Source organism: Aedes albopictus, chromosome 2 (genome assembly GCF_035046485.1).
Source record: "Aedes albopictus strain Foshan chromosome 2, AalbF5, whole genome shotgun sequence".
In the NCBI taxonomy this organism is placed as follows: Eukaryota; Metazoa; Arthropoda; class Insecta; order Diptera; family Culicidae; genus Aedes; species Aedes albopictus.
In genome coordinates this window covers 374,143,315-374,169,263 of record NC_085137.1, presented here as the reverse complement: position 1 = coordinate 374,169,263, position 25,949 = coordinate 374,143,315, and the positions used below count along the sequence as shown (strand labels likewise).

The following is a 25,949-nucleotide window of genomic DNA, read 5'->3' as shown; positions in this document are numbered from 1 at the left end:
TTGGTAGTTTGCAAGATAGGAAGTCAAAATGACAGTTAAAGCATTCGTTGAAGCTAGATGACATATTCAGAGCAGTTGCTAACCACGATCCTGTTAAGTATCATGCTAGTCAAATGGCTAGTTGAATTGGATATTTTAAAAAATCGAACAATAAAAAAATGAAACTTTCGGCTTAACTGGAAGTCTCAAGAATTCGAGTAAAAGGCGCTTTATAACCTATTGAATGCCACTAAATGTTTATGCGATTCAAATACAGTGAGTTCTTGAGTAATCACTTCTGAAGTCTTTGAATATAAAATGTATCGGGTGTGGTCAGGAGGGGCATTTTGACTTATGATTGTCTAACACTATGGATATAGTGCCATTTTTGCTAATGAACTGCAAATATTGTATGCATGTGTCGCTCACATAGATTTTTGCAATTTGTCATAGATAACCCTTTTCATGTGTAGATACACATAGTTTATATAAGGTCCTCCGATTTTATGTGTGATCCAGCGTGGAAAACGAGTATGTGTGTACAAATAAAATTTATATATCAAACTCATGGATTTTTACCAATAAAAATGCGTGTACATGTATAAGTGAAATTTGAATAAAAACGTGCTTTAAATTGTTTCAGTACAAATAAATGAATCGTAGAGGCAAGCGTAAGGGCCATCATGACACAGACAATCATGGTCAGTGTGCACTACGTCAGACTTGTAGTCGTTAACAAAAAAAAAATGAGGATGTATTTCATCGGAAAAATGTGAAATAAGTGATATGATAGACAGATGATTGGGCTTTGCAATAATGCAGAATATTCTAGTTCGATCCAACGAACTGAGAATATTATCTGTTTGGGCTCGGCCGTGAACCCAACGATTTATAAGCGGAACGATGGACTGGGAGAATTGGTACTGGGACCAGTTCCAGGAAAGGGAAGGAACAAAACACTTCTACTGCTACTATTGACTATTTATTCTAATGGTGTACTGCCCGGGTAAAAACTAACCATAGGGTATTTGGTGAAAACCATTCCTGTACCATACAGTGTACCAGCTACAATATAGTGTATTGTAATGGAATGGTTCGCTAAAAGCTTTGCACATTGGTAGCTATTATACATTTACATCCGATCTTTATGTAACAATATATTACACTGTTTTTCTTACGTTTGAACCATTCACTATTCCGAAACAATCTTTTTCCGTGCATTTTTAATTTTTTATTCAGTTTATGATTTTTTCCGTGCTTTGTTTTGTTGATGTCCGTGACATTTTTGTTGCAAAGGAAGTGAAAGAGAAAAAAGTGAATAAGTTGAAACTTCTATTTAAAGTCAATAAAATGTTTAAATAAAGTGGTAAACCAGGTGTCCTAAGGACTGCATATCCAAGAGATATGGTGGGCTAGGTATGTAGAGTGCGAGGAGAGGAATACGAATGTAGGTCAACCCGGAAAGACGCAGGCCAGATTACCGTAAATCAGTGGATGAGTTCAACACTATTCTTTCTCTTCTTCTCTCATGTGAAATTGCCTTGTACAACAATCGAATTAAATGCGATTTATCTTTTAAATTTTTAACATAAGGACTGGACTGGACACTGAAACGACTTCTGAAATAAGTTCGTCTTCGCTTTTTAACCTAACTTATAGTTGAATCGAACATGACAGTTTTCTCATGAGTTGTTATGTACACATTTCATAGTTCAGTCAAATTGGAGTCTCAATATTGCAATAATGGTTAAGCACGCTGTAATGATACTTATGTACCTCGTCACCCACTTCATGCAACTACATTAGTGGTCTAATAACACTTAGCGCGCTAGGCATAGTTCCATCATGCCGCTCAAAGTGTTGCCACAAATAATGCTTAGTTTGCAAAACCCGGTTATCTGGCTGGTGGGACATGGGAGCTTAAGCTTCAACTGTTAATGCAATCAGAGGCTACTCAGACTTAGACGAGTTTAGGTTAGTTTGGCTAGAACTGCCATTATCGAAGGAACATGACGAGATAATATAACATTATATGGTTTATCTAATGTAAAACAATACAACATAACAAAAGAGAACCATTCCAAAACCATGATTGAATTTATAACCAGTAGTGAAATTACAATTAAAAACAATATATTTACGGTAGATTTTATTGTTTGAAACCATACGTGTACCATACAATGTACGGTATATTAAAGCCCACGTATCAGTATTTCGAACAATTCATTTACAATAAAATGTATGGTTTTGTAAAAAAATATATATGGAGAAAAATATTTTTTTATATTGTTACGATACTTAACAACCCGTATAGTATATTGTAAAAATCTCATTTACAATTCACTGTATGGTGTCTAACATTACATCTTATTGTTTTTGTATTTTTTATTTTTACAGTGGTGTTTATTGTAACAATATGGTTCTAAATAGTACTGTTACAATACAACATTCGGTTTTTCTACTGTATTTTTTATTCGGGTGTTTAGTGGCTTCTGTCTTGATCGCTTCATGTCCAAGTTGGTAATGACGATCTCTGGCTTGGTTGTCCCCTTTTATATGCCAAGGAGCCCATCTGTCGCGTAGCGGTTGCTAACGCCGTTGTTGATCCGGGTTGTCGTTGTTCCATTGGTAACTGCGATGAATTCTTTGGGAAGCGCTAGGCGCGAACATTATCAATATGATGAGCATATGTAGAAAACCAGAGTTACTTAAAGATAAAAAGTTCTAAATTTTGACGGTACATTGAATGCGAATAATTTGGAAAAAGCTTGTTGAAATAGCTTCATTAGGTATCTAGAGTGAGAACATAACATGTTGAGGGGCTTTTGCAATATTTTGGAGGTACACCATTAAAATAAGTCCTACAGTTCAGAACCCGAAAGAGCGACATCAAAGGAACAAATTTTTGGTTTTGTAATGTTAAAATAGGTTTGATTGAGCACGTATCACCAGTTAATGCGGGGGAATATGCATCGTAGAATGTAAACCTATTCCTTGACCTATTCAACGACCAATTAGTGACTGGCGGTGCGAAAATTGATGTTTAACCTTCTTATAAACATAGCAACTCGATTTAGATTAGTGCTAATTTCAGCTCTTAAGTAGCTTAATGATGCGCAATACCAGCAACCGGTTCAAATTTACATGCAACTTTGCATGTGCTTTGCGTGACTTCGATTTGGTACTGCGTCGATGATGTATGTATTAAGAATTTGAGATAATTATAGGATCACAACATGAAAAAGAAGAATGAATATTAATATTCTACTATACTTTCAAACAGCTAGTGCGGGTGCGAGTTTTGTGAACAATATATATTAAATATAATTCAAAAACTGGATGTTTTCAAGTTTTCAAGTTACTATTCAGCTAAAACTAGTATTACAAATATTGCTTTGGACAAGTGATGTTTTTCGAAATCGTGATTTGATTTAAAAAAAAGTATCAATCCCTTCGATATTTTGAAAACAAAATCTGTAAAGCCAAACTTCTGAATATATTCTGAACAAGAAACGAGTTCCAGCAAAGTTCGGTAAAAAAAACATGAAATGAAATAGTGTTTGTATGACACTTGGACACTTTGGATCGAAAACGAGTTAATGGATATTGATAATCTTTCCACTGTAACATTCGTGCAGTGTTCCGACATATTAGTTAAAAAAATGTCTGAATAATAATCTGAATATACATACCTTATGTATGAGATTCTTCTATGAAAGGACATGTCAAAAAAAAATCAGTGGGCAGTATACAATGTTTGCATGCTAGCTGTCATTGAAAACATTTGAGAAGAGGAAAGCAATTCAATTAATTCATCAGCAAAGGTAATATTTAGCTTGACACTCAGTATTAAAAATGTTTTGGGATTTGGGAAAATATTTGGGTCAAAATAATATTTCTTTTTAGGTACAACCACAAGTAACGGCCAAGTAATTTACCAAAATGCCGAGCAGAGATGGATGACCAAATGGATGACTGTACTTCTAATTCTGATGTGAGACTGAAGCGAGACGTTCATAAACTGAGGAGACTATCAGCGAAACAACGTGGAGTGACCTTGCTGCGGATCTGGAGAAAAAACGAGATGTGGTACCTTGTGGTATGCACATAATAAATTATTGTATTACTCTATTACGTTTAGCGTGTATGTTTACATTGAGTATCTGTCATATGCGGAGATATTGTTATTGTTGTCTGGAGTGTGAATCATTGTATGTAATATTGAAGTATCGGTAATAAAGTGTATACAAATAATGAATACAGTTGTTGAATAATCATTACAGAGAAAGATTCTCACACTACCTATGGCGGATCGGATGTCCCTCCAGCCATCTTCAAGTGTAGCTGCGCCAAGCTGCTCTTCCGTTGGTAGGGCCACTGCTAACTGCTAACTGAGCCACTTCTACGTTAAGCAGCTGCTCCATGTTGAGTCGCGGCGTTCGACTTCGACGCGTGGTGATAACTGTCGAAAGTTTTGAGCGCATGCCTACAGCTACTAAGTACACTGATAAAATTGCAAAGTTAAAGTTTATATAACTGAGACTAATCACATTCATAAGACATTGAAAGTTGGTTTTATATATGTATAAATCACAGACAAACAGACGTATCACTTGGAACAAAATGCGATAAAAATCATCGTCACGAAAACATAATCGCCCAATGCTAATTACGCCGTGGTTCGCAAATCCACTGAGTAGATGGCGGTAGTGAGCAAACGTCAAACAGGAGCAAAAACGATGCGAGCGCCATGACTGAGCGATTTGCGAACTACGGAATATTTGAATAATCCGTTAAAAAGAGAAACGATGGAAAGTGAGTAGAGTAAGACGTCTGTTTGTCTGTGTACATATAAATATTAGGCCTGTCCAGTCCACCTTTTCAAAAATGTTCTCTGATTCTCAAGTCCACCCCCATATTTTGATTGGCATCCTAAAAGAAGTAACTGGTCAAAATTTCAGCCAAATCCATTGAAATTAAGAGGTGCATCAAATCAATTTTGTGTTTTTCGACTATTTTTTTTTATTAAATATGATCGTCATAATTCTCCTTTAAGATTTCATGCGGAAACTGATAATACACACACTATTTTTATTTCGCTGGAAACCAGCAAAATTTTGCTGGTTTTTGCCAAGCTGTAAATACAGCAGTCCATTCAGCAAAATATTTTTTGCTGAATCTCCAGCAATGTGTGTTGACAGCAGAGTTTCCCGTTGCTCATGTGTACATAAATGTGACAGTGAGCCTCCCACCAAATTATCTCCCAGCTCTTCAAAATCGCAGTGTGCTGCGCTGCTAGGAGGCTCACGAAAATCTGGTGGGTGCGAGCTAGGCACATAGCTCCCGGGGAGCTCGTCTCATGCGCTGCGTGAGCTGTTGGTATCTAAGGTGAAAAACAACTTCTTGGCAACGAAGAACCTCAACAACTTTTTTCCGTACACAACACAAGTGTCTGGTTGGTCTATGCGATACGACTAGGGACTCTTAATGCAAAGGTTTAGGTTTCAATTCTCGTTCGTTTGCACACCAAATTTTAGATTTCCCATCCAGCAAAATCAATTGCTGAGACTCAACCAGCAAATTTCTATTTGCTGAAACATCAGTAATGGCAACTGATAAGTCAGCAATGATTGCAATTGCTGAATCACCAGCAAATCAGATGTCAAACACTTGTAGTTTACGGGAAAACATGTTGCGCACTCATTCTCTCCACAACACTGGATCACCAAGAATTCAATGGAATTCCGACAAAAAACTTCTTGCAGCCCGAAATATAAGGCATTGCATCCGTTATGGATAATGCCTGCCTTTGAGTACTGTTGGCTAGCAGTAAAATTAAACCATTTTTAGTTGTAAAATTTCACAATTTGTAAACATTAAAAAAAGAACAAAACATTTCAGCTGGAGTCGAGCGCGGATAAAATTGCTGGTCAACCAGCAAAATTTGCTGTCAACACACATTGCTGGAGATTCAGCAAAAAATATTTTGCTGAATGGACTGCTGTATTTACAGCTTGGCAAAAACCAGCAAAATTTTGCTGATTTCCAGCGAAATAAAAATAGTGTGTGGGAAATCCAAAATTTGGTGTGACATCGGAAGTTTTTAAAATGCCTCTATAAAATCTAAAACAAAATCTAATTAAAAGCGGTTTGATGTACGGTGTTAGACTTTGAACGAACTACAAATTAAGTACCTTATCAAGAAAAAAATGGTAAATTTAAATTTATACGTTCAATATGCAATCCGTCCAAAGTCTAACACCGTATACACGCTAAGGTCAGTTTACCTATTTTTCTAAAATATGGGTAAATTTTACTCAAATATGCGTAAACTTTACGCAAATATGAGTAAATAAAACTCATATTTTGGAAAAGTGCACATTCGCATTTATGGGTAATATTTACCCATATTTGGGTTACAATTACTCATATTTAGGTACACACTACCCATATTTAAGTCTTGTTTACCTATATTTCAGTATCATTTACGCATATTTGCGGTTGTGCACTTTTTGGAAAAAAGGTAAACTGAGCTTAGCGTGACATCAAACCGTTTTTAATTAGATTTTGTTTTAGATTTTATAGAGGCATTTTAAAATCTTCCCCTGTGTTATACCCGAATAAAAAATACAGTAGAAAAACCGAACGTTGTATTGTAACAGTACTATTTAAAACCATATTTTTTACAAAAGAAACCACTGTTAAAATAAAAATACAAAAACAATAGAATGTAATGTAGAACACCATACAGTAAATTGTAAATAAGATTTTTACAATATACTATACGGGTTGTTAAGTATCGTAACAATATAAAAAAATATTTTTCTCCATATATATTTTTTCGCAAAACCATGCATTATATTGTAAAAGAATTGTTCGAAATACTGATACGTGGGCTTTAATAAACCGTATATTGTATGGTACATGTATAGTTTCAAACAATAAAATGTACCGTAAATATATTGTTTTTAATTGTAATTTCACTACTGGCTATACATTTAATCAAATGGTTTAGAAATCGTTCTCTTTTGTTATGTTGTATTGTTTTACATTACATAAACCATAAAATGTTATATTATCTCATCATGTTCCTTCGTTAATGGCAGTTCTAGCCAAACTAACCTAATCTCGTCTAAGTCTGAGTAGCCTTTGATTGCATTAACAGTTGAAGCTTAGGCTCCCATGTTCCACCAGCCAGATAACCGGGTTTTGAGAACTAAACATTATTTGTGGCAACACTTTGAGCGGCATGGTGGAACTACGCCGAGCGCGCCAAGTGTTATTAGACCACTAATGTAGTAGCATGAAGTGGGTGACGAGGTACATAAGTATCATATTACAGCGTGCTTAACCGTTATTGCAATATTGAGGCTCCAGTTTGACAGAACTTAGAAATATGTACATAACAACTCATGAGAAAACTGTCAAGTTCGATTCAACTATAAGTTAGGTTAAAAAGCGAAGCCGAACTTATATCAGAAGTCGTTTCAGTGTCCAGTCCAGTCCATATGTTAAAAATGGCTCTACGTCAAAGATAAATCGCATTTAATTCGGTTCTGGTACAAGGCAAGTTCACAAGAGAGAAGGGGAGAAAACTCCCCTAAATGCAAATACAAGGGCTGTTTGCAGTTCAGGAGGAATTTCTCAGCCTATCTTGATGCATGGGAAATTCCTGGCCTGAATCGCTCAAGAAACCGTGTTTTCTTCGATCGCAGTACGCAGTTGCGAAGGAATGACGTGGAGTGGAGTGGAAAACAGTGGAGTGTTTTCCTTGAATGATTTTGCGCTATTTGAAACCCTGTCTGTTTTTGACAAATGTTGTTAATCTAATCAGTGTTTACCAACAAAATTCCACCCAGAACACTTGTCTAAAATCAATCTAAAAAGATTTTTGTAATCGTAAGTATGTTGGCAGATTAATTCTATATCACAAAGTTGTGGTGCCCATGTGTGCCAGAAGTGTGCCGGCATGTTTGCCGAGAAGTGCCGGCATGTGTGCCGGACACAATGTGTCGAGTGACCTCTTGCTTTTTTCTCTTTCCTTTCCTTTGCAACAAAAAAGTCACGAACATTAACAAAACAAAGCACGGAAAAATCTAAAACTGAATAAATAATTAAAAATGCACGGAAAAAAAATGTTTCGGAATAGTGAATGGTTCAAACGTAAGAAAAACAGTATAATATATTGTTACATAAAGATCGGATGTAAATGTATAGTAGCTACAATGTACACAGCTTTTAGCGAACCATTCCATTACAATACACTATATTGTAGCTGGTACACTGTATGGTACAGGAATGGTTTTCACCAAATACTCTATGGTTAGTTTTTATCCGGGTAGGGATAGGATTTTTTTTGTAATTTGTAATTTGTAAGTTTATTTCTACGATAGCCTGTCAGTGTACAAACTTTAAATCAGGTCAAGGAATCGAACATTATTGAAAAAAAAAAATACATTTTAGATTTGGAAACTAAATGAAACAAACAAATTAATACAACAAAACCTAACAATTTAACAAATGACAATAGATGAATTACTTTGTTTAATTAATTAAACTAATCTTTTAGTTGACATTTTGAAGGAAGACAATGTTGGTTTCTGTTTGACATCGTTTGGCAGACCATTCCAGTAGGTAGCTCCATACACCAGCACACTCTTCCCACTGGTGGTTGTATGCCGGGGAATGATGAAACAGCGAGTTCGCTGCTGCTGTCCTCGTTGTAGGTGTTCCTCGATGTAATCCGGTAGATTCCCGCAGTACGCCTGTCGCATGAAGCAGCATATTCGGAGCCGATAGTTGGATGGCAAGTCGACTCCAAGAATTGAGTTCCGAACCGCTGCAGTTGTTTCTCGCTGGCGAAGGTTATACACAAAACGTATTGCAGATTTGAAGCATCTGTGCAGTCGCTCCTTGAGAGCTACAGATAGTCCTGGCTAGTATACGACATCAGCATACATGAAGATGGGCATCACTACCGCTTGAACGAGCTTTCGTCGAGTCGCTAATGAGAGCACCGAGGCGAACCGACGAAATGTACGCAACACATTGTACGTTCTCAGGACTACATCGTTCACTTGATGAGACCATGATAGGCAGCGATCCAGTTTAAGCCCAAGGTTTGTTACTTCGGTGGATAACGGAACGACTTCTCCACAGAAGATTATGTTGGTCTGTGGCATAATTGGTCTTGACTTGTTGAAAATGATCGCTTGAGTCTTCTGTGGATTGGGAGCTAGTCGGTTTGCATCGGCCCAGCGAGATATTGCCTCAAGGTCAATGTTGATCTCGCGTACAAGTCTGTCGATTTCGGAAGCTGGACCGGAAATGTAGACTTGCAGGTCATCGGCATACAGATGGTAGTTGCATTTGAGGGACAAAGGCAAACTATTAATGTACATGCTAAAAAGCAACGCGCTAAGACAGGATCCCTGAGGTGTACCGTCGACGATATCCCTCTCACCAGATACCACACCTCCTAGGCGCACTGACTGCTTTCGGCGTATTAAGAATGATGAAATCAAGTCGCAAGCTGCCTGAGAGAAGAAGAACTCGCGTCGGAGTTTGTTACCCAAAATTTCGTGGCTAACGCAATTGAAGGCGAGAGAAAAGTCCACAAGAACCATAACCGTGCAGAGATCGTTATCAAGATTCATGTACACGTCGTGTACAACTTTGGTGAGAGCAGTCGTTGTACTGTACCTTTTCCTGTAGCCTGATTGAAATCTTGCCAGTAGGGGTGCATTGGGATTGTCGAGATGTTCTGTTATTTGCGACAACAGTATTTTCTCCAACACTTTGGAAATCGCAGGTAGGACACTGATTGGACGAAAATCTTTGGGCAGAATAGGGTTTGGTTGTTTTGGAATGGGAGTGATGATTGCTTTTTTCCAGTTAGCCGGGAAGGATTTGGATTCGATTATTGAGTTGTACAAATGGGAGAGATGAGGAAGGATGAATGGACAGAGCAACTTGATGAAGGAAATCGGCACTTCATCAGATCCTGCTGCGTTCGTCTGTATATCATATATTTTCCTGCAGATTTCCTCGTTGTCCGTTTGTCGAAAATTGAACTCAGGTATACCTCGGTCGATCGCTGAACGGTGGAGTGGTGCTGTGGATGCCTGAGCTTGCCCTGCGTTTTGCAGCAGGCGATGGCCGTCACTGAAGAACCTATTCAGTTCGTTTGCGTCTAATCCTTCGGTCGGTGTATCCTTTTTGGCGTTGTTATGGATCCCTTCTCTCCTCAGATTGGACCACAACTTTTTCGCAGGTAGGTTATGTAGTGTCCGGAGGGACACCTCCGAGCACACCAGCCGAATCCTGCAGCCAAACGCACGCCAACGAGGAGGAGCGATACCTTCTCGCACAAAATGCTTTACAAGACTGACGTTTCATTTCATGTTGATCGATTGCTTTGTTTTTCCGGTGGTGCATCACCGCAACTGACGCTATATGCCCTATTAATCTTTTTCTCTCTATCTCTCTCAACCCCTACATTCTCCCCCTGTGCTACTCTCTAATTGTTTTAAAAATTCAAAACGTTTGAATAAAAAAACAATTAAAAATGTATGATTTTCTACCAACATTATAAACCTGCATTGAACATTATTGAAGCACAACTTATAATTGTTTTCGTTAGAAAACAAAAGTAATAAAATCGATCATCGTCATTGCATTTTCTTAATTTCCAACCAATTTGTTAGACACCTTGATTAAATCATTTTTATATTTATTTTAAATCTTGGCCACATTGGCATTGTTATGCAAATCTTTTATAAGCTTTGCCCATTTGCCCAATAAGCCCATTTGTTATTCAGATCCTTTAAAGTAAGCTTTTCATCATGATCATCATCCTCCATCATCATCATTATCATGCTACTTATTCTACATTCGTCATTTCTCATACTTCACCTTACATCCTGCATTCTCTATTTTACATTATTCATCAACATCATAATCATCATCATCATCCTTCATTCTTCATCCTGCATCCTTCACCCTTCATCCTTCAACCATTATCCTGCATACTTCATTACCATTATCATAATCATCATCATCCTTCATCTTTCATCATCCTTTATCCTAATACTTCATCCTGCATCATCATCACGACCATTCTACATCCTCTATACTTTATCCTTCATCTTACATCCTATATCCTTCATACTTCATCCAACATCTTTCCTTTATCTTTCATCTTTTATCCTACATCGTATATCCTTCTTCCTTCGTCCGAAATCTTTCTTCCTTCATCATATATTCTTCATCCTTCATCTTCATCATCATTATCATGCCGTATCATTCATCTTAATCATCATCATCCTTCATCCTACATCATATATCCTTCATTCTTCATCCTACATCCATCTTCCTTCATCATACATTCTTCATCCTACAACATAAATTCTTTATCCTTCATCCTCCATCCTACGTACTTCATCCTACATCATCTATTCTTTACCCTCTTCATCTTCCATTCACATCATCATCACCATCATCCTGTATCCTTCATACTTCATCATCATAATCATTATCATCATCATCATCATCCTTAATCCTTCATCCTACATCCTATATTCTACAGCCTACACCTACATCTTTCTTCCTTCATCCTACATTCTTCATACTTCATCCTACATCATCTACTCTTTGTTCTTCATCTTTCATACTTCATTCTTTATCCTTCATCCTTTGCCCTTCATCCTTCATTCTTCATCCTTCATCCTTTATCTTTCATCCTTCACCATTATCGTAATCATATTCATTATCATCATCATTCATCCTACATCCTACATTCTTCATCACTCATCCCAGCACATTTCATCCTACATCCTTTATACTTCATCCTTCATGTTTCATCTTTCATGATCCTTCATCCTTCATCGTCATCGCCATTATTCTACATCCTTTATCCTTTATCCTTTATCCTTCATCTTACGTCCTATATCCTTCATACTTCATCCAACATCATTCCTTTATCTTTCATCTTTCATCCTACATCCTATATATTTCTTACTTCATCCTTCATCCTACTTCCTTCATCCTACATACTTCTTCCTTCAACATACATTCTTCATCATCATCATCGCCATCATTCTACATCCTTTATCCTTCATCTCACATCCTGTATCCTTCATACTTCATCTAACAACTTTCCTCTATCTTTCATCCTACATCATATATCCTTCCTTCTTCATCCGACATCTATCTTCCTTCATCATACATTCTTCATCCTTCATCATACAACCTTAATTCTTTATCCTTAATCTTTCATCCTTCATACTTCATCCTACATCATTCATTCTTTATCCTCTTCATTTTTCATTCACATCATCATTACCAGCATCCTGTATCCTTCATATTTCATCATCGTAATCATCATAATCAGAGTTATGGCGGCACGGATACACAGCACTAACATGGCACTACTTCAACTTAAATCGTTTATTTATTTCACTAAATTTACTCCACTTTAATTGCTTAAACTACTTCACTTTAATTACAAACTAAATTGGTATTACAATTATCTTAACCTTGCACTCGGGTTCTTCGTATCGTTGATTTTGGGTGATCCACTTCCGTGATGACGATGACGATTCGCTGGTAGTAGAGGTGAAGAGAAAGAGAGTCGTGGTACGTCACAGCGCGCCTTATATAACAAGGTATTGTGCATCCTAGCTTAATCACTCAGATCCTGCTGATCTGAGTCAGCCGCCATAAGATTGCGCCCGTTTGATTTGTACACGGCGGCTGACAGCTTCACCCGGCGGCTGCAAAACAGTTTTAGCCAAGGTGCACACCGTGTACAAATCATACGTGCGCGGTCTGGCGCGATCTGAGGCTGCGCGTTTCGAACGCAGCTTGCTGAGAATCTAAGATAAGCGCGACAATACGACGGAAGAAGGTAAACCGCCATAGTTGTCTCGGGTATTCGTTTTGGGCGTTTATCTAACTCGACGAACTAGGGAATGGACGGCTGCGTGTAGTGTCAAGCCTCACGTAGAGATGGCGCACAAATTCTCCTTCGTGTAATGCACGAACAAATCCTACATCCTACATTCTTCATCTTATATACTTCAGTCTTCATCCTACATCTTTCTTTCTTTCTTCATCCTACATTCTTCATCCTTGATCATCATCATCATCATCGCCATCATTCTACATCCTTTATCCTCCATTTCACATCCTGTATCCTTACACTTCATCTAAGAACATTCCTCTATCTTTCATCCTACATCATATATCCTTCCTTCTTTATCCTACATCTATCTTCCTTCATCATACATTCATCATCCTTCATCCTACAACATCAATTCTTTATCCGTCATCCTACATCATCCATTCTTTATACTCTTCATCTTCCATTCACATCATCATCACCAGCATCCTGTATCCTGCAAACTTCATCAACATAATCATCATAATCATTATCATCATCATCATTTTCTTTAATCCTACATCCTACATTCTTCATCTTATATACTTCAGTCTTCATCCTACATCTTTCTTCCTTCATCCTACATTCTTCATCCTTGATCATCATCATCATCGCCATCATTCTACATCCTTTATCCTTTATCCTTCATCTCACATCCTGTATCCTTCATACTTCATCCAACAACTCTCCTCTATCTTTCATCCTACATCTTATAATATACTTCACTCTTCATCCTACATCTATTTTCCTTCATCCTACATTTTTCATCCTTCATCATCATCATCATCACCTTCATTCTACATCCTTTATCCTTCATCATACATCCTATATCCTTCATACTTCATCATCATAATCATCATTATCATTATCATCATCACTATTTTCCTTAATCCTTCATCCTACATTCTTCATCTTATATACTTCAGTCTTCATCCTACATCTTTCTTCCTTCATCCTATATTCTGCATCCTTGATCATCATCATCATCGCCATCATTCTACATCCTTTATCCTTCATCTCACATCCTGTATCCTTCATACTTCATCTAACAACTTTCCTCTATCTTTCATCCTACATCATACAGTGAGGATTCGCTCGTTGAGTCACGACTGCGCCCCGATTAGCGAATCGTGTTCGTTCGTTGGGGCAACTGACAACTGATCAAAATGCTCTAGACACACGCAAGTGACGAGAAATACGTCACGAAACACTCACATACTTGCGCAAACGGTCTGTATACAGGAGCTGCGATGCGACGACGGTCAGACGTCAAACTCGTTTTGACATCGATTTTGACATTGACAGTGCTTTTTAGTTGGGTTTTGCACCAGCTAGCGAACATCCAACCATCGAGACAGCCCATCTAACGAGCCGCCAACGAACGAATCGGGACTGTATATCCCTCCTTCTTCATCCTACATCTATCTTCCTTCATCATACATTCATCATCCTTCATCCTACAACATTAATTCTTTTTTTTTGTCTGTATTAACGAGATTTTTAGCCCTAGGCTAGTTCATCTCGGGACCCACGCTTTACTTCCCTTCCGAATTTTTCCGATTCGATCCCAGGTCCTCGGCGTGATAGTCAAGTGTTGTAACCATCACACCAGGTCCGCTCCACAACATTAATTCTTTATCCTTTATCCTTCATCATCCATTCTTTATAATCTTCATCTTCCATTCACATCATCATCACCAGCATCCTGTATCCTTCATACTTCATCATCATAATCATCATAATCTTTATCATCATCATCATCATCATCCTTAATTCTTCATCCTACATCCTACATTCTACATCTTATATCCTTCAGTCTTCATCCTAAATCTTTCTTCCTTCATCCTACATTCTTCATCTTTGATCATCATCATCATCGCCATCATTCTACATCCTTTATCCTTCATCTCACATCCTGTATCCTTCATACTTCCTCCATCAACTTTCCTCTATCGTTCATTCTACATCATATATCCTTCCTTCTTCATCCTACATCTTTCTTCCTTCATCCTACATTTTTCATTCTCACCATCATCACCATCATTCTACATCCTTTATCCTTTATCCTTCATCTTCCTTTCATCGTCACCATTTTCCTCAATCCTACATCCTACATTCTTCATCTTACATCCTTCAGTCTTCATCCTACATCTTTCTTCCTTCATCCTACATTCTTCATCCTTGATCATCATCATCATCGCCATCACTCTACATCCTTTATCTTTTATCTCACATCCTTTATCCTTTATCTCACATCCTGTATCCTGTATTCATACTTCATCCAACAACTTTCCTCTATCATTTATCCTACATCATATATCCTTCATTCTTCATCCCACATCTATCTTCCTTCATCCTACATTTTTTCATCCTACATCATCATCATCACTATCATTCTACATCCTTTATCCTTTATCCTTCATCTTACATCCTATATCCTTATACTCCATCATCATAATCATTTTCATCATCATCATCATCATCATCATCCTCCATACCTCATCCAACATCTTTTCTTTATTTTTCATCTTTCATCTTTCATCCTACATCCTATATCCTTCTTTCTTCATTCTACATCTTTCTTCCTTCATCCTACATACTTCATCCTTCATCATCATCATTATTATCCTTAATCCTTCATCCTACATCCCATATCCTACATCCTACATCTTATATCCTTCAGACTTCATCCTAAATCTTTCTTCCTTCATCCTTGGTCATCATCATCATCGCCATCATTCTACATCCTTTATCCTTCATCTCACATCCTGTATCCTTCATACTTCTTCCAACAACTTTCCTCTATCTTTCATCCTACATCATATATCCTTCTTTCTTCATCCTACATCTTTCTTCCTTCATCCTACATTTTTCATTCTCATCATCATCACCATCATTCTACATCCTTTATCCTTCATCTTCCTTTCTACATCTTCCACCCTACATTATCATCATAAACATCCTTTAACCTAAATTCACTTGACTATCGCAGCTTACCCTCTCGGGGGAATTCGCTGTTAGCTTACCCTCTCGGGGGAATCCGCTTTACTGTAGCAGCTTACCCTCTCGGGGGAATTCGCTTTACCGTTGCAGCTTACCCTCTCGGGGGAATTCGCTGTTAGCTTACCCTCTCGGGGGAATTCGCTTTACTGTTGCAGCTTACCCTCTCGGGGGAATTCGCTGTTAGGTTACCCTCTCGGGGGAATTCGCTGTTAGCTTACCCTCTCGGGGGAATTCGCTTTACTGTTGCAGCTTACCCTCTCGGGGGAATTCGCTGTTAGCTTACCCTCTCGGGGGAATTCGCTTTCCTTTTGCAGCTTACCCTCTCGGGGGAATTCGCTTTACTGTTGCAGCTTACCCTCTCGGGGGAATTCGCTGTTAGCTTACCCTCTCGGGGGAATTCGCTTTACTGTTGCAGCTTACCCTCTCGGGGGAATTCGCTTTTCTGTTACCAATTATTTCATTTCTGCCGCTCTTCTTCGGTAATTACAACTAATAAAGCCTTGAATCAAACTACATACACATATACACAAGTTCACAAAAAACATCAACGAAGGACCTTGTGTTCTTTATACATAGAATGTACCAACCCCACTCCATCCTGTTACAACGAGCCATTCGGTCTTACACCTACAAACCACCGAAAACTAACACAATACTCCAAATGAAAACGAAGCTGCAAATCCTGTCATCTCCATCCACTATCCACATGCAAATTATTACAGTGGGCCAAATAATTGCCAACATCTCCTATCCAGAGAACATCCAGCGACCACTCGGTGACCGACCGCTACCAAAGTCACGCCATGAAACCAATGCCTGAACTCGGTATGAAAAAAAATAAAGAAAACCGTTCACCAGCCCATCAAGCAGCAAATGACAAATAAACAATCATAGCAGGACGGAACCGCAACCAAACAAAACAAAAATCACCCGTACTGCACCGACTGCACCAGCCCCACGCGCCGCCGGCACATACCTGCAGCTACGGAAGCCAAACACTGGATTTAGTCCACAACACAAACGGACACCCTGTCCCGCTTTCAGTCGCCGTCGCCGACACTTCTCCATCTCGAGGCCACAAAACCACAACACGGGAGCTTACCTACCGGCTGTGCCATTGTAGTGTCCGGAGGGACACCTCCGAGCACACCAGCCGAATCCTGCAGCCAAACGCACGCCAACGAGGAGGAGCGATACCTTCTCGCACAAAATGCTTTACAAGACTGACGTTTCATTTCATGTTGATCGATTGCTTTGTTTTTCCGGTGGTGCATCACCGCAACTGACGCTATATGCCCTATTAATCTTTTTCTCTCTATCTCTCTCAACCCCTACAGGTTATGGTCAAAATGCAGTTCGGCGTAACGCTTCTTTGCAGCGAAAATGAGTGAATTGGCTCTGTCTCGTTTACGTGGATAGTCCAACCATTGTTCATTCCCTCTGGCTCTATTTGGATTACGCGAATAGAGAACGTAAGCCATATTCCTCAGTGCAATGGCTTGTTTGATGGTTTCAGTAATCCAGGGCGTATGCTTGTCCCGTACTACGATAGTGCGTTCAGGTGCATGGCGCTCGACCAACTCCTGCAGCTCAGTTGTGAGCAAATACGCCTTTAGGGGTTGTCCATAAACTACGTAGACTTTTTCCGGCCATGTCAGACCCCCCCCCCCTCCCCCCTCGTAGACTTTTGTTCATACCAAATTTTCGAAATTTGTATGGAGCGTAGACTTTGGCCAGACCCCTCCTCCCATCCCCCCCTAAGAGTCTACGTAGTTTATGGACAGCCCCTTACCGTCGTGTCTTCAGATTCGTAAAACGGTTGGAAATCAATAGTTTGGAAGTCGGCCTGCAGTTGTATAGGGTCTATAGCACGGAAGTTTCGGATGCGTATGGTTTGGGGAGCGGATCTTCGCACTTTAATTCTTGCTAGCAAGTAAACCACTTCGTGGTCCGAAATGGTGTTACCGGTACAGGTCTTCGATTTGATTACCGAATCTGAAGAATCCGTGATCATCAGGTCGATAGTAGTTGCAGTTTGCTCGGTAATACGTGTAGGTCCAGTAGAAAGCACTGATAGATTAAACGTAGCGTTTATGCGGGTTAGTGCTACATGGTTAAGCGTAGGTTGAGTTGAAGCCACATTGATGTTGAAATCGCCTAATACGAATTTTCAATTTTCAAAATTTTCAAAACACCATCATTCTTCTTCTTCTTCTTCTTCTTCATGCAACAACAAATCACCAATTGCCGTCCTATAGTTTTTACGCTTAGATGCTAGATTGCAACGCGTTACGCAACCTAGCGATTTATGACCAAAAAGTTTAACCATACCTTAATCTTGTCTAATTTGAAGAAGAGAGAGTCGATGAAGAGAACTCGCTCATGTTACTTTCGCCCTTATTTAAACTCAATCTTTTTATTCTATTCATAATTTTGTTGTTTCAACAATAATGCTGCATTGATGCAAAAAGATGGGAGGATTAATTCAAAGTACACAAATAAAAGGTTGATTCTAAACATCAGGCTTTTAGGTTCTACTTAGCATTAGAGTTGGGCCAACCTGTGAGACCAGAGGCAGGTTACGAAGTGGAATTACGCCGTTCGGAGGAACTATCACCGGGAAAACACGGGATTATCGGGGACGAATATAAAAGCACGCGGCGACGTTGCGAATCCTTTTATTAATAACAGATGGGAAACAAAGTATATCAAATACAAAGTATGCTTTATTATAGAAGTGCGCGATCTCGCTGCACAAGGTGGTTGAAAGAGGGGTGCATCGTTGAACCGTCTAACACTCCTCCTCAACGTAAGGTCCTCGATCAGCCACGAGTCCAAGATGTTCTGCAAATCTGTTGTGCTTCACCGCACCGAGCGGCTTCGTAAGGATGTCCGCCTTCATCACCTCTGTAGGACAGTACTTGAGGCTCACGACTCCACGTTCGACCAAGTCACGGATGAAGCACTGTTTAGTCTCGATGTGCTTCGATCTTTTTGATGTCCTCTCCGATTGAACAAAGCTCAGACACCCTTGGTTGTCCTCGTGCACCAAGGTGGCGTCCGTTTGCCTTTCGCCCAAATCCTGAAGCAGCCGCCTTGTCCACATCACCTCCTGGCACGCCTCGCCAAGGGCGACGTACTCAGCCTCCATAGATGACAGACTGACACAGTCCTGTCGTCGGCTTGTCCAGGTAACTGCTCCTCCTCCGAAAAATAGTACATATCCGGTCATAGACTTCCTGGTTCTGGGATCACCGGCCCAGTCGGAATCGGAAAACGCCTCCAACTTGCCAGCTGCATCACCTCCAAGTCTCAGTCGCCAATCAGCAGTCCCTTTAAGGTACCGGACGACTCGTTTGGCCGCCGTCCAGTCGCTCTCTCTCGGGGCTTCGAAGCTCCTTCCCAATATGGAAGCACTGGTAGCGATATCGGGTCGAGCGCAGGTAGCGATATACATCAGGGCACCTACTGCGCTACGGTACTTCGTGTTATCCGTGAATTCTTCACCTTTCTCCTCCAGCTTCAGGTAGCCTACGTCCATGGGTGTTCGTGCTACCTTCGCGTTCTCGAGTCCCAGGCTCCGGATCAACTTGTGAATGTACTGCTGTACACCCAGACTGAAGACTCCGTCCTTATCTCTGCGAATCTCCAACCCCAAAAAGAACTTCGGATCGCCAAGCCAGTTCACCTCGAAGTGGTTCTTCAGTTCCTCGTACACCCGTGTAATCTCCTCCTCAACTGCGCAACCGACCAGCAAATCATCAACGTATACAAGGAGATACACTTTCCGTCCGTTCCGGGTCGCGATGTACAAGCAAGGGTCGGTGGAACTTGCAGTGAAGCCCATTGCCTTCAACACACTGGATAGCTTCTTGTTCCAGCAACGGGCGGACTGCTTAAGTCCGTAAATACTTTTTCGCAAACGACATACCTTCTTCTCCTGGCCGCACACGGCGTAGCCGGGTGGCTGGCGCATATAAACTTCCTCTTCAATCTCGCCATATAGATAAGCTGTCCGGATATCCAGGTGTTTCAATACCAGCCGATCTCTCCCAGAAATCACCAACAAGGTACGCAATGTCGAATAACGAGTAACGGGAGCGAAGATCTCGTCATAATCGATGCCGAACTTCTGCACGTGGCCTTGGGCCACCAGACGAGCCTTGAAACGCGATACCTCTCCTGCTTCATTCTGCTTGACCTTAAACACCCAGCGACTTCCCACAACCTTCCGGCCGGCTGGCAGATCCGTGAGTTCCCAGGTTCCGTTGCGTTCATGGGACCGGATTTCATCCTCCATCGCCTGCCTCCAGGAGTCACGTTCCGCACAGTTGACAGCTTCGTTGTAGGACACCGGCTCTTTCACCATTTGCGTGGCTGTACCCACCACAAAGTCGGAATACCGGTTGGGCATTTTGCCACGATTCTTCCGCTTTTCACGCGTTTCACTCACTGATTTCAAATTGTCATCGTCACTCATCGAATCGTCATTATCATACATCGGATTGTCATTGTCACTCACTGTTTCGTTTTTGATTGCCAAGGGATCTTCTACCGTCTCTGGCTCTTCCGCCAGGTATTCTTCACACTCACCAAAATCTTCGTCATTTGACTCTTCGCACTCTTCGCCTGGTACAGGGTCAGCCCGCCCCTCCAGTTGCCGTGCCGGTGTGAACGGAATACCGTCCTCTTCATCCAAGACTCCCTTTCCGCTAGCTCGATCGTCCGCTTTGCCCATTTCGAGAAACCGCGCGTCTCGGCTTATGATGACCTTCTGCGTGGCCAGATCAACGAATCGATAGGCCTTGTGTTGGTCCGAATAGCCGATGAATACCAGCTTCTGGGCTTTCCCGTCGAACTTTCCGCGTTTCACCGATGGGATGTGAACCCACGCGCTGCTGCCGTACACCCTCAAGTGATCCAACCTCGGTTTCCTGCCATGCCACTTCTCGTAGGGAGTAACATCGACCGACTTCGACGGCAGCCTGTTCTGCAGGTACGCCGCAGTAAGAACCGCCTCACCCCAGAACCTATGGTCCAGCTTTGCATCAAGCAGCATCGCCGTTGCCATTTCCTGCAGGTACCGGTTGCGCCGCTCGGCGACGCCGTTCTGCTGGGGTGTGTAGGCCGTGGTGTATTGGGCCTTTATCCCCTCAGCAGCGAAGAACTTCTGCAGTCTCGCGTTGACGTATTCGCCCCCGCCATCTGATCGTACAATACGTGGTTTTCTACCAAAAAAGTTTTCTACATACCTGACGTATTCTATTAGTCGATCGGCCGCCTCGGATTTCTTGCTGAGCAAGTACACGACGGTGTACCGGCTGTAATGGTCGATTACCGTCATGAGGAATCGCTTTCCTCCCGGTGTGGTGGTGCGCATCGGGCCGCACAAGTCGGTGTGCACCAGATCTAGGACTTGTGTTGACTTTCTTTCGGCCGTTTTCGGAATGGCCGTTCGAGGCAACTTACCCTCAAGACATACCTCGCACGTGAGGCGGATTCCACAGTTCTTCACCTTAACACCATCAGCAAGCTTCTCCTTACACATCTTCTGCACTACCGTGGGGTCTCGGTGCCCGAATCTTCGGTGCCACTGATGTTGGCACAACTCGTTGTGCTGAGCACTACTCACTTTTCTCGCGACTTCGGACACTTGCAGATGGAACACACATCCACGAAGAAAACCCCTGGCAACCACTTTCCCGGAATCGTCACAAATGTCGCAATTGTTCTTCGCGAAAATCACTTTCAGTCCTTTCGCGGTAAGCTTCGGCACTGATACAAGGCTGCTGCTCAGCAGTGGTACGTACAGCACCTCGCCGAGAGTAATTTCCGTTTTACCCCCAGAGCCATCAACCCCAAACACAATCACTGAGCCTCTTCCGGCAGCTTTCACGGTGGAGCCGTCAGCCAGCAACACGTCCGGAGTAGCGGTTTCGTCGAGCGAATGAAACCACTTCCGATCGTTGCTCATGTGAGCGGTCGCACCACTATCAATAACCCAATCACAACTGTGTTTTTCCCCCGCCATGAACAACATCGCACTGGTACACTCCGCACTGGCTTGCTTCGCCTTGTGTTGGCTCTTCTCTTTTTCTTTTGGCTCTTTCTTCGCTTGCAGCAACCGGCAGTTACGCCGCAGGTGGCCTTTCTTCTTACAAAAGAAGCACACCTTTTCCGCGACACTGTTTACACTGTTCACGTCACTTTTCATCACGCGCTCATGCGAGGATCCACCACCCCGCTCCTTTCGCCTTTCGTTTTCGTCGAGGAGTTTCGATTTGACGAGCTCGGTTGTCAAATCCTTGTCAGAGCGACTCTCTAACGCTGTCACGAGCCCGCCGTATGAGTCAGGCAAACTGCGAAGCATCATCGCAATTTTCATCGGCTGCTCCAGCTTCAAATCGGCACTCTCCAGTCGACTGAACAGCTCCTCAACCTCAAACAAATGCGCCTCCATGTCCCCGCCTTCCACAAGGTTCAAGTTGCACAGTTTCCGTAGCAAACTCACTCGAGAGGTGACCGTCACCTTCTCATGGTAATCACGTAGCGCTTTCCAAAAGTCTTTCGCGTTCGTCGCACCCTTCACGAGGCTGTATTGATTATCGTCAATACAGAGCCCCATGGTAGCCCTCGCCTTTTTGTCATCGGTTGACCACTTTGACGTCACGGGCAGCGGCTGTGGATCTTCCACCACATACCAAAGATCTTCGCGAATTAGGAGCATCTCCATCCTGAACTTCCATGACTGCCAGTTTTGGTTGTTCAGTTTGGAGAATTTGCTCAACGCTTCCATCACGACACACACGCGAGCAACAGTTTTTCGGTCCGGCAAAGCACACGCACACTAATGCACCGCGGTGGCTCCCGTCGAAATCGAGCCGAATCGCGACCAACTTTGCACCGGAAAAATCGACCGAAAAAACACTTATTCCTCGGAACTTCCACTGGGACCCATAACCTGTGAGACCAGAGGCAGGTTACGAAGTGGAATTACGCCGTTCGGAGGAACTATCACCGGGAAAACACGGGATTATCGGGGACGAATATAAAAGCACGCGGCGACGTTGCGAATCCTTTTATTAATAACAGATGGGAAACAAAGTATATCAAATACAAAGTATGCTTTATTATAGAAGTGCGCGATCTCGCTGCACAAGGTGGTTGAAAGAGGGGTGCATCGTTGAACCGTCTAACACAACCATCAGCTAGGCGGCGGTAGTGGGCAAACGTCAAACTCGAACAAAAACGATGCGAGCGCCACGGGTGGGCAGTTGACCAACTATCATATTTTTAAAAAGACCGTTAAATCTGTGTACGATGAGAATTATTATCAGAATAGCAGGGTAAGACGGTACAACAAACGGGTGAGTTGAAAAATGTCACGTTCATGTTTTTTTTCCTTACCTATTTATGTCACACGCATGAGCTCACCAACACTAACATCATAACGTTGATGAAAATATGTAATGCAACAAAAATCAGCTGTTAGGAATCGTTCATAAATTACGTCCAACATTTAGGGGAGCGGGATGTCCAGAAATTGTATCACAACATTCTACTACCTATCACAACATAAGCTGCTAGTACACAGGGTCAAATATTTGTCCAAAAAGAAACCAATGCTCAAACATCTTGTTTGACTCGATCGAATTTTCATTAGTGTCAAAGGCCAGTAGTACACAGGGTCAAATATTTGACAAGGAAAGAACTCAAGAAACAACATCAGTTTGACACTAATGAAAATTCGATCGAGTCAAACAAGATGTTTGAGCATTGGTTTCATTTTGGACAAATATTTGACCCTGTGTACTAGCAGCTAAACTGATGTTGTTTCTTGAGTTCTTTCCTTGTCAAATATTTGACCCTGTGTACTACCGTCTACCCCCGTTGGTTTGACCTCATCTAATCTGAACACTTTATAATTTGACCCCCTCTAATCTGCACATCGTTCAAACAAAAAATGGTTCAAACGTCATTATGCTCATGGAACGGGATGAAACGAAACGCAGAATCAAAACAAAACAGCAAAAAGGGTTACCACCAGTGTGTTTTTCGATGCCCACAGGGTTACTAGAAGTTCAAATTAAAAAATGAACCCCGTTGGTTTGCATGAGGTGTCGTTCAAACCAACGGGGGTACACGGTACTGGCCATAATGTTGTGATTGGTGATTTGTTGTTGCATGAAGAAGAAGAAGAAGAAGAATGATGGTGTTTTGAAAAAATCCTATCCCTATAACACAGGGGAAGATTTTAAAATGCCTCTATAAAATCTAAAACAAAATCTAATTAAAAACGGTTTGATGTACACGCTAAGCTCAGTTTACCTTTTTTCCAAAAAGTGCACAACCACAAATATGCGTAAATGATACTCAAATATAGGTAAACAAGACTCAAATATGGGTAGTGTGTACCTAAATATGAGTAATTGTAACCCAAATATGGGTAAATATTACCCATAAATGCGAATGTGCACTTTTCCAAAATATGAGTTTTATTTACTCATATTTGCGTAAAGTTTACGCATATTTGAGTAAAATTTACCCATATTTTAGAAAAATAGGTAAACTGACCTTAGCGTGTACGGTGTTAGACTTTGGACGGACTACATATTGAACGTATAAATTTAAATTTACCATTTTTTTCTTGATAAGGTACTTAATTTGTAGTTCGTTCAAAGTCTAACACCGTACAACAAACCGTTTTTAATTAGATTTTGTTTTAAATTTTATAGAGGCATTTTAAAAACTTCCCCTGTGCTATAGGGATAGGATTTTTTCAAAACACCATCGTTCTTCTTCTTCTTCTTCATGCAACATCAAATCACCAATAGTGGTTTCTGCTTTTAGTGGTGTTGCGTGTACGTACACGTTGCATTACACGCTCACTACCTGAGTTACTGGTTGAAAATAGTAAATAAAAATCAGCTGTTCCCGGCAAAATCAAATGGGCATATTTTCAACCAGTAGATTTGCATTAGTGTTCGTGACGCCGCTCTGCGAAACCACTATAGTAGAAGTTGAATGGTGTTTGATGTACTTTGCGAAAACTTGCGATACATTACGTGATTTTTATTATGTTTTTGAGGGGTTTCTTCAAAACGATAGACGTAATTTATGACTCTTCCCTTATGTGACATCGCATAGCATTTAAGGGTGTGCGTGAGCGACATGTTATTTGTTGGAAACAGGGATGCCAGATGTGAAGACATGTCTTCAATGTGAAGACATTTGAACTTCTGTGAAGACATTTATTTTTGTGAAGACATATTGAAGACATTTCAAATAATGTGAAGACTTTTGAAGACTTTTGAAAGCTTAAAAATAGTATTTATATTTTTGATCCACCCCAATAATTCAAATCTTGGAACAATTTCAGTTGAAATGCGTTTCAATTTTTGTTGATAAAAACTTACAGATTCCTACAGTTTCTCGGGAATTTCTCCAGGAGTTTGCCGAGAATTTCTTCACAAGTGCCTTGGGAACTCCTCTAGTAGTTCCTAGGAAATTCCTTCATGTATTCCTCGGAAGGAGGAAAAGTTCCTCGGGAATTCCTCCTGGAATTCATCGGGAATTGCTCCAGAAGTTCTTCGGGAATTCCTCCAGGAGTACTTCAGGGGTTCCTTGTAAATCTCTTCATGAACTTCTCGCGAATACCTCTAGGAGCTCCTCGCAAATTCCTCCATTAATTCCTCGGGAATTCCTCCAGGAGTTTACCGAGAACTTCTTCAGGAGTTCCTCGGGAATTGCTCCATGTATTCCGCGCAATTTCTCCAGAAGCTCCTCGAGAATTTCTCCAGGAGTTCCTCGGGAATTCCTCTAGGAGTTCCTCGGGAATTTCTCCAGGAGTTTCTCAAGAATTCATCCAGGAGTTTCTCAAGAATTCATCCAGGAGTTCCTCAGGTATTCTTACAGGAGTTCCTCGGGAATTCCTCCAGGAGTTTCTCAAGAATTCATCCAGGAGTTCTTCTTCCAGGAGTTCCTCAGGTATTCTTCCAGGAGTTCCTCAAGAATTTCTCCACTAGTT

At 41.1% G+C, this 25,949-nt stretch overlaps 1 long non-coding RNA gene across 1 annotated transcript; it reads left to right on the top strand.

Annotated features, from left to right (window-relative positions):
- Window positions 1-3,000: 3,000 nt before the first annotated feature.
- LOC134288360 (uncharacterized) lies at window positions 3,001-4,237 on the top strand. Its single transcript, XR_009997921.1, has 2 exons — window positions 3,001-3,803; window positions 3,886-4,237. It is a non-coding gene; the product is annotated as an uncharacterized LOC134288360 (long non-coding RNA).
- The last annotated feature ends 21,712 nt before the right edge of the window (window positions 4,238-25,949 follow it).